The sequence below is a fragment of the Dermacentor andersoni genome, chromosome 4, assembly GCF_023375885.2.
Source record: "Dermacentor andersoni chromosome 4, qqDerAnde1_hic_scaffold, whole genome shotgun sequence".
In the NCBI taxonomy this organism is placed as follows: domain Eukaryota; kingdom Metazoa; phylum Arthropoda; class Arachnida; order Ixodida; family Ixodidae; genus Dermacentor; species Dermacentor andersoni.
The window spans coordinates 73880234-73893119 of NC_092817.1; the positions used below are offsets into that span (position 1 = coordinate 73880234).

General features: G+C 46.5%; 1 non-coding gene and 1 pseudogene across 1 annotated transcript; one reads left to right on the forward strand and one right to left on the reverse strand.

Annotated features, from left to right (window-relative positions):
• LOC129386234 (uncharacterized) overlaps positions 1–12270 on the forward strand; it is a 237751-nt pseudogene extending 225481 nt beyond the window's left edge.
• TRNAS-UGA (transfer RNA serine (anticodon UGA)) lies at positions 10116–10188 on the reverse strand. The gene has a single exon. It is a non-coding gene; the product is annotated as a tRNA-Ser (tRNA).
• Positions 12271–12886: the final 616 nt, after the last annotated feature.

The window sequence follows — 12886 nt, forward strand, 5'->3', positions numbered from 1 at the left end:
TGTGCCTATCCTAACCTACACGACCGTGCCTGAAAAGAGTATAATTATTTCGCGGCTGCTATTTTTAGGAAGCTCTTACTCGCGATAGTTTTATTATTAATTGTGTAGATGCTTCATGAAGCGTTTGTCCTGCGAATCTTACACGTCAGTATTGCAAACATTGGCCAGAATTTAGTCATTGACCTCTCCACAACGTTTATTGGTAGCCTCAATGAAAAAAAAAGGCGTTTCGTTGAATGATTCCTAGCAGCAGCAATTCTTCAGTTCACTAACCAAAGTGGAGCAGTGGCTCTTAAAGTGAGGATTTCGTTGCTGAACCCTCTAGGACTTTGGTGGCCGTGGCTGCTGCGTGTTCCTGGGCAATGCAGCTGCCTTGCCGAATAGGTCGTACTTAAAAAATAAAAGTTTACATGCTCGATGGTGGTATCGAGCCAGCGTTCCCCAGCACAGCAAACCGATGCTTTAACCAATGGACAATCACACATATACTTCTTTAGTGAAAACGCCAACTGGCTCTTTGAGAGGATCACCTGCGTTTGTCACATGCGCGTAACATGGATGCGTGAGAACATATGCGCGAGCGCCAGTTTTACGCGAAAGATATAGGAATGAAATGAGGAAATTTATAGCCCTTGATTAGTCACTTGGAGGGGAGTGGGGGGAGGCGAAAGCCTTCAATTTACACAGATTCAAAGGAGGGCGTTGGATGTGCATAATTTGATTTTTTTTTTAATGAACTCGACGCATAAAAAGGAAATATAGTACTCTGCACGTAGTCTAGGTAGCAGACTAGAATATTGCTAGCAAATTGGAGCTCTATGTACTAGGTGTCCTAACTGTCATGCACTAAGATTTGAAAATATGCAAATGTCACGTAGCTGGAGAGAACCGAGGTAATGTTGTTTGCCGTCGCTTGGATGCCTTCAGATTATTTTTTGCTCCCGCCTAATTACATTATATAATCTTAATTATTCAACATCTCAAGTATTATAATTAGATAAAAAGTGTCAGTAAGAACATGGTAGATCAGCATGAAAAACTCGCGATACAGCTTTCTGCTGCTCAATACGTGCTACATAAGTGTTTTTCCGAGAGTGAATGAAGCCCGCGAATAGACGCAAAATTGCCGCGCGACTGGCCGCTCGAGGCACTTTGCTTGTGTTGGTGAGCTTCTTTAACGCTCAGAAAACACTTGTATGTAGTACGCGTTGGGCAACAGAAAGCTGTATAGGGAATTTTTCATGCTGCTGTACAATTTTCTCATTGACACTTTTCATCTAATTGTAATATTTGGGAAGCTCATTAATTAATTAATACTAATTATTTATTTAGGCGGACTAAAACAAAAAGTCTGAGTATCTCCAAGCGACGACAAAAGACACTACCTTGGTTGTGTCCAGCTACGTGACATTTGCATATATTTAAATTTTGGTGCATGATGGTTGAGACAACCTGTTTAACGAGATGGAGCAGGCAAACACCGTGGGTCAAATAGCAAGCAATGCAAACAAGCAAAAAAGCAAGCAAGCGAGCAAGCGGTAAAGAACGAACGAACGAACGAACGAAGGAGCGAAGTAAGGAAGTAAGGAAGGAAGGAGCGAAGTAAGGAAGGAAGGAAGGAAGGAGCGAAGTAAGGAAGGAAGGAAGGAGCGAAGGAAGGAAGGAAGGAAGGAAGGAAGGAAGGAAGGAAGGAACGAACGAACGAACGAACGAACGAACGAAGGAAGGAAGGAGCGAAGTAAGGAAGGAAGGAAGGAAGGAAGGAGCGAAGTAAGGAAGGAAGGAACGAACGAGCGAAGGAAGGAAGGAAGGAAGGAAGGAAGGAAGGAAGGAACGAACGAGCGAAGGAAGGAAGTAAGGAAGGAAGGAACGAACGAGCGAAGGAAGGAAGTAAGGAAGGAAGGAACGAAGGAGCGAAGTAAGGAAGGAAGGAAGGAAGGAACGAGCGAAATAAGGAAGGAAGGAAGGAAGGAACGAACGAGCGAAGGAAGGAAGGAAGGAAGGAAGGAAGGAAGGAACGAACGAGCGAAGGAAGGAAGGAAGGAAGGAACGAACGAGCGAAGGAAGGAAGGGAGGAACGAACGAGCGAAGGAAGGAAGGAACGAACGAGCGAAGGAAGGAAGGAACGAACGAAGGAAGGAAGAAAGGAACGAACGAACGAAGGAAGGAAGGAGCGAAGTAAGGAAGGAAGGAAGGAAGGAGCGAAGGAAGGAAGGAAGGAAGGAAGGAGCGAAGTAAGGAAGGAAGGAACGAACGAGCGAAGCAAGGAAGGAAGGAAGGAAGGAACGAACGAGCGAAGCAAGGAAGGAAGGAAGGAAGAAAGGAACGAACGAGCGAAGGAAGGAAGGAAGGAACGAGCGAAGTAAGGAAGGAAGGAAGGAACGAGCGAAGTGAGGAAGGAGGGAAGGAACGAACGAGCGAAGGAAGGAAGGAAGGAAGGAAGGAACGAACGAGCGAAGGAAGGAAGGAAGGAACGAACGAGCGAAGGAAGGAAGGAAGGAAGGAAGGAAGGAAGGAAGGAAGGAACGAACGAGCGAAGGAAGGAAGGAAGGGGCGAAGGAAGGAAGGAAGGAACGAGCGAAGTAAGGAAGGAAGGAAGGAAGGAAGGAACGAACGAACGAGCGAAGGAAGGAAGGAAGGATGGAACGAGCGAAGGAAGGAAGGAAGGAAGGAAGGAAGGAAGGAACGAACGAGCGAAGTAAGGAAGGAAGGAAGGAAGGAACGAACGAACGAGCGAAGGAAGGAACGAACGAGCGAAGGAAGGAAGGAACGAAGGAACGAACGAACGAACGAGCGAAGGAAGGAAGGAAGGAAGGAACGAACGAACGAACGAAGGAAGGAAGGAAGGAACGAACGAGCGAAGGAAGGAAGGAAGGAAGGAAGGAAGGAACGAACGAACGAACGAACGAACGAACGAAGGAAGGAAGGAAGGAACGAGTGAAGTAAGGAAGGAAGGAAGGAAGGAACGAGCGAAGTAAGGAAGGAAGGAAAGAAGGAAGGAACGAACGAGCGAAGGAAGGAAGGAAGGAAGGAAGGAAGGAACGAACGAACGAATCTTCATTCATAGCACAAGCTGACAGCATCAAAGCAGATAGGTTTCTGAAATACCGTAGTAAGACGTAGGATGTCAATTCGCCCCACGGTTGTGATTTCTGATCCTTTCGCTTAACAATAATGTGGTCAGCACTCTTTTAGGTGAACGCGGACTCGCTTAAGGACCCTAGTTGCGGGAGCTGCGCAAGAGGCGCCGTCTGAATACCACTTAAATTCCAGAGCAACCTTGTGCAGCAAAGCACGTGCACCGTTCTTGATAGATTACGGCTAGCGGACGTCGCGTGACGATGTAGAATACGTCCGCCACGGCTGGAGAACAGCACCGGCATTATAAAGCAAGCTAGATGTTGCAAGGCCGACCAGAACCATTTCCCAATAAATGGGGATGCCTCGCAATGCCTCGCAATTTGTGCGGCAGGCGTAAACGTTGCGACTGGAGCCGGCACGAACGAGAAGCCTTAGCAGCAGTGTCCTGCGCAAAGCTTATTGATCCGTTTCCTCTGTGATATCCTCACGCTTCGCGGCATGTACGCACCTCGCTGGAAGCGCTCATGGCGTGACAGGTAGCTATTATACGCTCTGCAGTAGGAAGTAGCCGCACAGCCATCAGTACGTTGCCGCTCTTTGATGATAGGAATTAGAGAAGCAGCGACGCTGACGTGCTATTATGTTGACGCGGCTGCTCGGAGCCTGTTCACGACATGTTTCCAGATGAGGCGTGACTACTTGCCCAGCTTCGGCAAACATGCAGAACACGCACGGCCTTGCAAGAGTTTTTCGCAGGTGCATATGCCGAGCGCATTTTCATTAGTAAAGTGCTACGCAGAAAATGCGGGTCGCTCAAGTTGAGATGCAGCTTGATGTTTGTAAAGTAAACACGCACGTCCAGCGTAAGTGTTGGAGTCTAAATGATGCCACGCTTGTTTGAGCTAGCGAGATCGCAGCAATAGCGGACAATGCGAGCCTGGCGGCGCCGCCTCTAGCTGTTTTCGGTCTTTATCACGCGGAAGAAGGCAATATGTGACGATCACTGAGGGGGCGAATGCTGCATGGTGAGAGGTGCATGCGCAGAGAAGTACGACTCGTATCTAAAATAATTGTGCATTAAAGCATCGGCTTCCTTGCGTCACAGTGGCATATGCCCATTCTGGAGGACTTGCGAAGTAGGATTTCCTTTAAAATGTGAGGCTGATGTTCATAAAACTTTTCGCGGACAAGTGCCCCTTGTTATGGGCTGGAGCTCGTGCGCCGGCCATTCTGACGAAAAAGAAAGAAAGAACGAGAGAATTGTCAGTGCCTCGACAAAACCCTTCACCTCCCTTTCCTATATGAAATTTTCACCACGCTATTGCGGGCGCGATTATGTTTGACCAAGTGGGGACGTTTATGTTGCTTGTCTACACATGTCTTGGTTGCGTCTGTTTACGGTGGCAACGCTACATGGCAGTGCGGCTCAGTAAGCCGCTGTTTCGATGGCTGTCGCCGACAGTGGTTGTTGAACCAAAGGGAGTTTTAGCGAATGCTTCAGAGGACACGTAATTGTTGCATATACATTCTTCCGTGTTCATAAGGCATTCTCTAAAACGTTAGAGCACCTGCGCGTGATATGCACACAAGAAAGCAGGGCTAAAAATTACTCCAATACGCACCTACTCTCTACTTTCTGCCTCCGAAAATAACCTGATTCCCTATGTTTTCCTGTTCGTATTAAAAAAAAAGAACTTTATCGATCATTTTGTCGTTGTAACTCGTCACATGTTTGGATCAGTAAAATTGTTTGCTGCCATCGTGTCTGATTACTCATTTTCTACTTAATCGCTCACGAGTGCGCTCAGTTGCGGTCGATTTGTTCTTTCCGCGTTCTAGGTTTAGGGCACAGATGTTTTGAGATTTTATAGCAGCTTGTATATAAAACACGCACTATCACTCGTCAGTCGCTTACATTGCTGCCTCTGACGAAACAATCAGCTTCGAAGATTGTTATTTAATTGATGTAAGCAACCACTTGGTCAGCATCACAAGTATTCCGCTACAGCGAAACCTTGATACAAGGTAGGTGATCGTTCAACATTTATTCCTAGATTTGTAGCGTGAAGATACAAGGACAAAGAAAGCAGAACCTGTCCGAAGGCGCAGTCCAGCAGAACTCGAGATGAACGTTATGTACGAGGGCTACAAGATTTATTATAGGCTTCTACATTGGGATACAGCTGCGAGCCCACAAACCAGGAACTAGCCTCAATGACGTATGTACGTACAGCACATTTAGAAAACAACAGCGCGCTCGTTTATGTATCCTGACTTAAGACTAAGGTTTCGAACTAATAGGGCTGCTACGAAAAATATTTTCTGCGCTGCAGTTATCACTCTGCACTAACGTCATTACTATACACCTCCGTTTTACTAGTTTATGCTTATATCATGTGTATAATACATTCTGATTAGTCACAAATGTAAGCCAACATACAATAAAAATCGGACCCTTCCATTCCCGTTCTTTTTGTTTATTACATAGCGAGGCTCTCGAATCCGGCAGCGTTGATGCCTTCAAGTAGCATGTAAGGGTTTATTGACTAATTTCCTTCACCCAAAACGTTCACGTCCTGTTTGAGACCTGCAGTCGATAGCATTTCCTACTCCCACTGCCCCGGCGTCAGACGGGTGCCATGGCCCACTCCCAAAATTACAAGAAGGTAGATAAGAGTGGGTTCAGATGTATTAAGTTTGGTACAAATTAGAGCAAGGTGCATTAAGGGGAGGTTTAATTTAAGGTTACAGCTTAGGCAAGTTTTAATGCTTTCGCATTGAAATCACGCAAGGAAACTAAAGTGAATGTCGATTTTGTCATTTCTTTGCTTCAGTTAAAACTATAATTTTGCCATAGGATTAAAAAAAACTTGACCCCTGTTTACTGACAGGAACCTACAATAAGCGTAATGACATGCATCAGCTCACAAGCGAAAACATTCAAAATTGTTATACGAGAGTAAGGAAAAAAATGCTTGACTACGTGTCCAGTACTGGCTTTGTTAAGCAAATAGACAAATCTAACTCGCAGGAATAAACAACCGAATCCAAAGGCAAATATTCCAGGTAATATGCCAATGAAATGTGCAAACGCAAAAAGAAAATTACAGGTAAGGCGCAGCAAGCTTTCAGAAAGGTTCCTTTCTCCACTAAAGAAAATCCTTGTGTTCTGTTGCGTGCGTTTGTGGGACATTGCGTGCTGCGTGCTGTAGTCTAAAGGCTGGTGAAGCAAGAAATTGTGGGCAAGAAAACTTTTGAATTCTGACACACACACGCATACAAAAAAGCTTGCACGAGCACACTTTCGCGTTCAAACACGCACGGACGTGCACATCCGGTAAATGCTCAACGTAAGAACGTTGTGCATATATATAGACGCTGAAACTTCTACGTGTACAATTTTTTCTGGTAGCTGTATATAGAGCTTTACGTTCGAAAAATCTAACGGCAGCCAATAGCGTATGGCATTAGTGCTCATTGCTCCAGCAGCAAACTAACTGGAAAGAACGGCCACGTGAGCTAATCTTGCCAGGACCTTTGGTTTGAAAACCAGACAGCAAGAGCACAGGTAAGAAAAAAAAAAGAAAATGGGTTTCACTCATAAATGCTTGAAGCTATTCACTACCTGGCCTTTCGTTTCTGAGGCACTGAGTATTTGCAATGATGAAATGATGCATTGGATTTCTATATGATGGAAATGAGAGTCCATGACATTGACCAACATCCAAGCTAAGAGGCGCTCACTGCGACGATGAAGGGGAGCGCCCCAAAGAAGCAAAGAATGTAAAGTGATGCAATAAGAAATAACGCTCGTCCCAATCGAGTCGAGCATCACTCATCAGGCGGCGGCAACATCCTAAGTATAGGTGTTCCCCCCAGTGCTCGCCTCATGCGGTATTGATTTTTTTTTTTTTTTTTACGCAAGCTCTCATTTTTTTTTTCTAAGGGCCCAACCCATTTGCCAGCGTTGGTACCTGAACTCGTCGGGCTCGCCTAACTCGTTCCTAACGCGTCGTCTCATCAGCCTTCGCCTGACGACATCACCTGCTGCGTTTTTTTTAAGGTTTTCGTTTTTTTTTTCTGTCCGCCCACTGTTGCGTCAACCACACCGTGCAGGTAAAGTGCCCAGCGGAACCCGCGTCACCAACCACTAGCCGTGGATCTGATTTACTGCTGGATGATGACGCTTCTCCCCTTTTACCTTTGTTTTTGCTCCTTTCTTTTCTGTATTGCTCAGAATGTTTCTTTTTTTCGAGGCTAGTACATATCTTTTTCACTCAAAGTGTTCAGAACCTTCTAAAGATGAGAAGGGAAAACAAAATTCAGAAATAATAACTAAACGAAGAGTGTGTATAGTAGAATACGTCATGCACAACGCACTGAATTTCAATACTCCTTCTTGTCCGCTCTTCTTTTTTTATGTTGCCTTTATCTCTCTATTACTCAAAAGCTTTTTTGGGATCTTGCGAATATCATTTGGCGTACTTATACTGTTTACAGCCTTCTAAGAAAATCAAAAGAAAATGAAAATAATCATACCGAAGCAAGTGTTGCGTATGTAATTAAACGTGTCGTGTCCGACGCCCGCATTTGCTTTTATGCCGCGCACTTCGCATCAGCACACGTGAGCTCACGCATTTGTGTGCTTTGTTTGAAGGTGGAAAAAAAAGAACGTAACGTGAACAATAGAAGCTAAGAAATGCCGCTATTTACGGCTCAGAAGAATACTCATCAGTGCCTATACTGAGGGGGCACAAGAAGAAAAACTACAGCGAGAACGTTTTTCTAGCTGCACGAAGTACAGCTTGTACACACTGGGAGAGAACTATTAAAAAATAGGCTTTTTGAGTACAGATCGGAGCACATGATAAGCGAAGGGAGGGGCTTCGTACGTTTTTTTTTTTTTTTTTGTCCTTATCAGTGATGCAACCTGCGCCATTGAGGGTCTTACGATTTCGGCCGGGCACCAAAATAAGTAGACTAAAAAAATGGAAGTTATCGAAACAACTTTTCTTTTTCTTTATGGCAGTTGTATTGCGTAGCCCCCAAATACAGCATAAAAGAAAGATGTCTTACAAGTAAAAGTGAATAATAAAAGCTGAAGTATAACAACAACCATAATGGTGGCAGCTTTGAGAACTAGAAGCACATGACCTAGGCGCTTAACCTTCGAGATCGGATTGGAGAGTGCGCTCGTGATCTCGGTAGATATTTCACAATATGGACAACTGCAGCCGCATATTGCGTAATAATTTGCTTCTTTTTCCATTCCTTTCGCTCTTAGTAGTTTGCTGGGACACCGCCGTTGGACAGTAAAACGAGAAAAGGAATGGATTGCTACAAAGTTACCACAACTGCACTCGACTAACTGCAGTTCATGTTATAATCTCTTTGCATATACATACTATAGCACTGCCTGGCTATTTGAATGGAAACAAGACCGTTACCAGTCCTAATCTGCCTTTCTCTGTCGCGTGGGCATTCATGAGTGCAACAATTAATTTCTCGGGCGCTGTCCTATACATCATGCAGTATCTACACCGCTGATGTCCAAGCCATATAGATAGGAGAGGGAACAGTTGAATAAGCCGCGGTAGTTTTGGTTTCCATCGACGCGTTCACTGTGGAATCTAGCAACCGTCGGTGCATGGTTTCGGGAACATTGGTCTCTTCAAACAAGATTAATATCTTACGATAGCGAGAATCAGGAATTTGCCGATTCGCCTCCACAATATCGGCTCACTACATCAGCGAGTCACTCGTATTACTGCTGCTGGACCCATCGACTCGCCATTCTGCATCGAAGAGGCGTGCGCTGTGGCTGCGCCAGATTTTCTACGACTGTTACCCTCACGTAGGGCACTGTTCTTGCCATAAAAGGGTGACCCCGTTCTGACACCAAGCAGTTCTCTTGCGCGTAATCTTTTTTTTTCTCTTTTTCTGACTTAGCCGGCTGTGCAGGAAAACGCGCTCGTCTAGTTCCACGGCCACGATGCTGCATCACATCATCTTAGGCCATTCCGCGGCTTTATTGCTGAGTACTGAGTGAGGTAGCGCCGTGTTACTGATCGTAAACGGGCACAACGCACGACCCCTTCGGTGCGCATGGCTACAGAGTTTGTAAAACAAACAAAACAAAACAAAACAAAAAAGAAGTGAAAGAAACCGTCCTAACGAACTGCCGGGAACCAAAGTGGGGCGGGTATAGTCTAGACTATAGCCCCTTTCGCAATACGAGAATAAAGGAAGGAGGTAAAGTGAAGGAGTCCATCGCACTCCCTGGATATTCGTTACACTTCACAAAAGCTGTATACATAGTGCGGGGCACACGATTGGATTGTGGGGAGTGAAACGATAACTTTTCTTTGGTCAAGGGAGAAACAATCCGCGCCATGGAAAGATCGTGTGTGTGCGATGGAAGCGACGGCTGTGTAGAATGAGAAAGTTCTACGCAACGGATATGGAGGCCGGTTGTAAACTTGTCTTTACACGAGGGAGACGGCTGCCACAAGTTGACTCCCTAATGTTCTGCGGCGCTCGCTGTTGTGGCGTCTTTGGTCAGCCGACTTAAGACCGTGTTTGGGCACGTGTGTCATGCTCATCGAGGGCATCATTGTTTCGGTACGTGCACGCGAAACGCAGAAATGGTCTAAAAAATCTGAACAAAATTTTGCGATCTTATCGGTGAGGTTATTTCTCAACGACATCCAGCCACGGAAATGTCATTGTGCCCATCAAGGGTTGGGAAGTACTTATTCATTTAAACGCAATTTAGAAATGTGGCAACACAATGTGACTTGGAAAACTCTGTAAACATCTACGAAAAAAAAAAGAATCTGACGCTCTGTATTTGAGCATAACAGCTATATATATATATATATATATATATATATATATATATATATATATAGTCATATGATAAGAAGCCAACAAACACTGACACCAAGGACAACATAGGGGAAATTACTTGTGCTTAATCAATGAAATTAAGAAACTATAAATTCATAGGAATTAAAGTGGATGAAGGAACAACTTGCCGCAGGTGGAAACCGAACCCACAACCTTCGCATTTCACGCGCGATACTCTACCAATTGAGCTACCGCGGCGCTGTTGCCCCATCAACTTTCTTGGGTATTTATGTGTCCTAGTAGAACCCTTGGAGTGTTAGCCAGCGCCACCACTCACAGATATGACTAATAAAAATCGGGCCTCTCGGTTAACCCCCTTTCTTCTCGTTTATATATATGTATATATATATATATATATATAGTTGAAAGGAGGCCTATTTGGCGTGTTTCATTTGGTATTAAAACCATGAATCTATTTCCGAATATGAATACGATTTTGGAATATTCGCGTTATAGAAAAATAAATGCCGGTGGCCTGACCCACGCAAGGCAAGAGTTCACTCAAAGCTTGTTGGCGTTAAGTGCGGCGCGCGATGTGGACGCTCAAGATATTGCTCGTTTGTGTTTTTTCAAAAGCACTCTTGAATGAGTGAGGCGGCTCTGTGGAGTCGACTCAGGACATCGGCTTCTGCATCTCATCCACTATGCAACTCACGTCGTTCTCTTTATTCTCCGTTTGATGCGTGTCGCATGCGCCTAAGCGCTGCTACTCACTGACGCGAACGCGTCATTTGTGCAGCGCTTGACTCTCAGCCAAGATGAAACAGACCGCTTCATTGGGCTCGGGAACTGCCAACACAGCGAAAGTTTGCAGAAACGACGACAGTGCTGTCAAGAAGCAATGCCGAGTGAGGTTGGTGTCAGCTTGGATAGCGTTTAGCTTTGTCGCCGTGCTGGTCATTGCACTGCGTATGCTTGCGTTGTGTTTGTTCAGAGCGAACGCCCTTGAAAGTAAAGTTGCGATCTTGGAGGAGCGCACGTACCAGCTCAAAGTCCGGAGAGATGGCCAGGCGGCTGATCAGCTCTCATTGGCTTTCCTCGCAGCGATATGGCGAAGATGGCGGCGCGACGGCGATCCTGCCTGCCTGTGTCCTCGAGGTCCGCCGGGACGGCGAGGAAGGCGCGGAGCGAAGGACGAAATAGGTGAACTCGGTCCTCCCGGTCCGCCAGGGCTCCCGGGCAAACCAGGCTTTCCGGGTGCAATCGGCATCGACGCCCGAAAGGCGAACCCGGTCCAATGGGACTGCCCGGCGTGGCAGGGCCGAAGGGCGACAAGGGAGACAAAGGCGAAGGCGTAGTCGTGCGATCCACTAAAGGCATGAAAAGGTCCGTCACGCGGCTGCACGGTGGCGCACTTGGATACACGGAAGTTATAGCCATGATAGGAGCGCCGGGTGAACCGGGTCCCCCTGGCCCTCCAGGATTGCCCGGATTCGACGGACGAACGGGACCGCCTGGGGAAGTGAGACCTCCGGGCCCGAAGGGCGACAAGGGGGACCACGGCTTCGTCAGCCTGCCTGGAGACCCTGGCGTGGCAGGTCTACCCGGCCCAAAAGAAAACACCGGTGTGAACGGTCGTGATGGGCTGCGAGGTGAGAAGGGAGACTGGCCTCTCTGGCGCTCCCGGTGAGGTCGGCGAAAAAGTGATAAAGGAGAGCCCGGTTCGGTTGTGACAACAGATGGCGTTTCGATTCCCACTTCGTTCGTGCAGGGCCCATCCAGCCCACCTGGTCAGAAAGATGACCCGGGTTTGAAAGGACCGCTATGGCCGAAGGGAAAAAAGGGAAATGAAGGGAAAAAAGGTAAAAGGGGTCGCATTGGTATTTTTGGGAAGACAGGAGCAAAGGGCGAAAGGGGTGACCTCGGGCTGAAGGGCGAGCATGGAGTACCCGGTGAGAAAGGAGAAAAGGGCAGTTCTGGCGAAGCAGGCCCTTCTGGTGAGCCAAGAGAGGTGGGACCACTTGGTGCTCTGGGTTTAACTGGAGAAATGGGGCTGTGGAGGCTCCCAGGTCTTCCAGGCTATCTAGGACCCAAGGGTGAAAGAGGCATTCGAGGAGACCATGGGCCGCAAAAAATGATGGGGCCGCCTGGGCTCTCGGGCCCTCCTGGAAGGCAGGGACCTAACGGAGAAACAGGTGACAAAGGGGAATCATCAATAGCCAAGTACGCAAGGCATACGCTTTTGGGTGCCATGGACGACAGGGACTTTTCTTCTGTGTTTTCTTAGCGTTAAATTGCTTAGTGTGTGCTGTTTGCAAAGCTGCGACATGTAGTAATATATAGCCCGGTAATTTTGCTTAAAGGGATCTGTGACCACATTGTTTATTCTTGTATAGATTTAAGTTCTGCCGAGTATTCTTGGCGCCAAGAGGTATTAAAATCAGTTATCCATTTAGGTGATCTAGGATACGATCTGGAGCACCGTTTGCAGAAAACTTTCATCTACAGAGTAATCAGCGCGAAGAGTTCCAATTCTCGTTTCTCGATTTATCCGTTCTGCTATCTGTATTTATGGGGGAGTATCTGTTTGGCTCATATTCTAAGATTTTCAGGCAATTGAAAACTCTCAGCAGAGCGAACCATATGAAATAAGAAAGTGAGAACTGGGCCGGGTAATGCAATGATCCTATATAATGCTGTTATTGCTATCTGTGCTTCGTAAGTGGTCCGAACTCTGCTTCGCCTATACATTATGGCCATTATCGGCTGGTGACGAGTTGTGGATGATAAAACAGGAATGAGATCGAGAGAAAGGTATCACCGCATTATACCGGCTAAGATTACGCTCACTTTCAAAAAAGAGGGACGACGACGAAGTGATCCTATTGCTGAGTGTTTGTTCTCCGTCACCAGTATTTTGTGGTAATTTTCGCTTTCTTCCTTCCGGGGAACACTG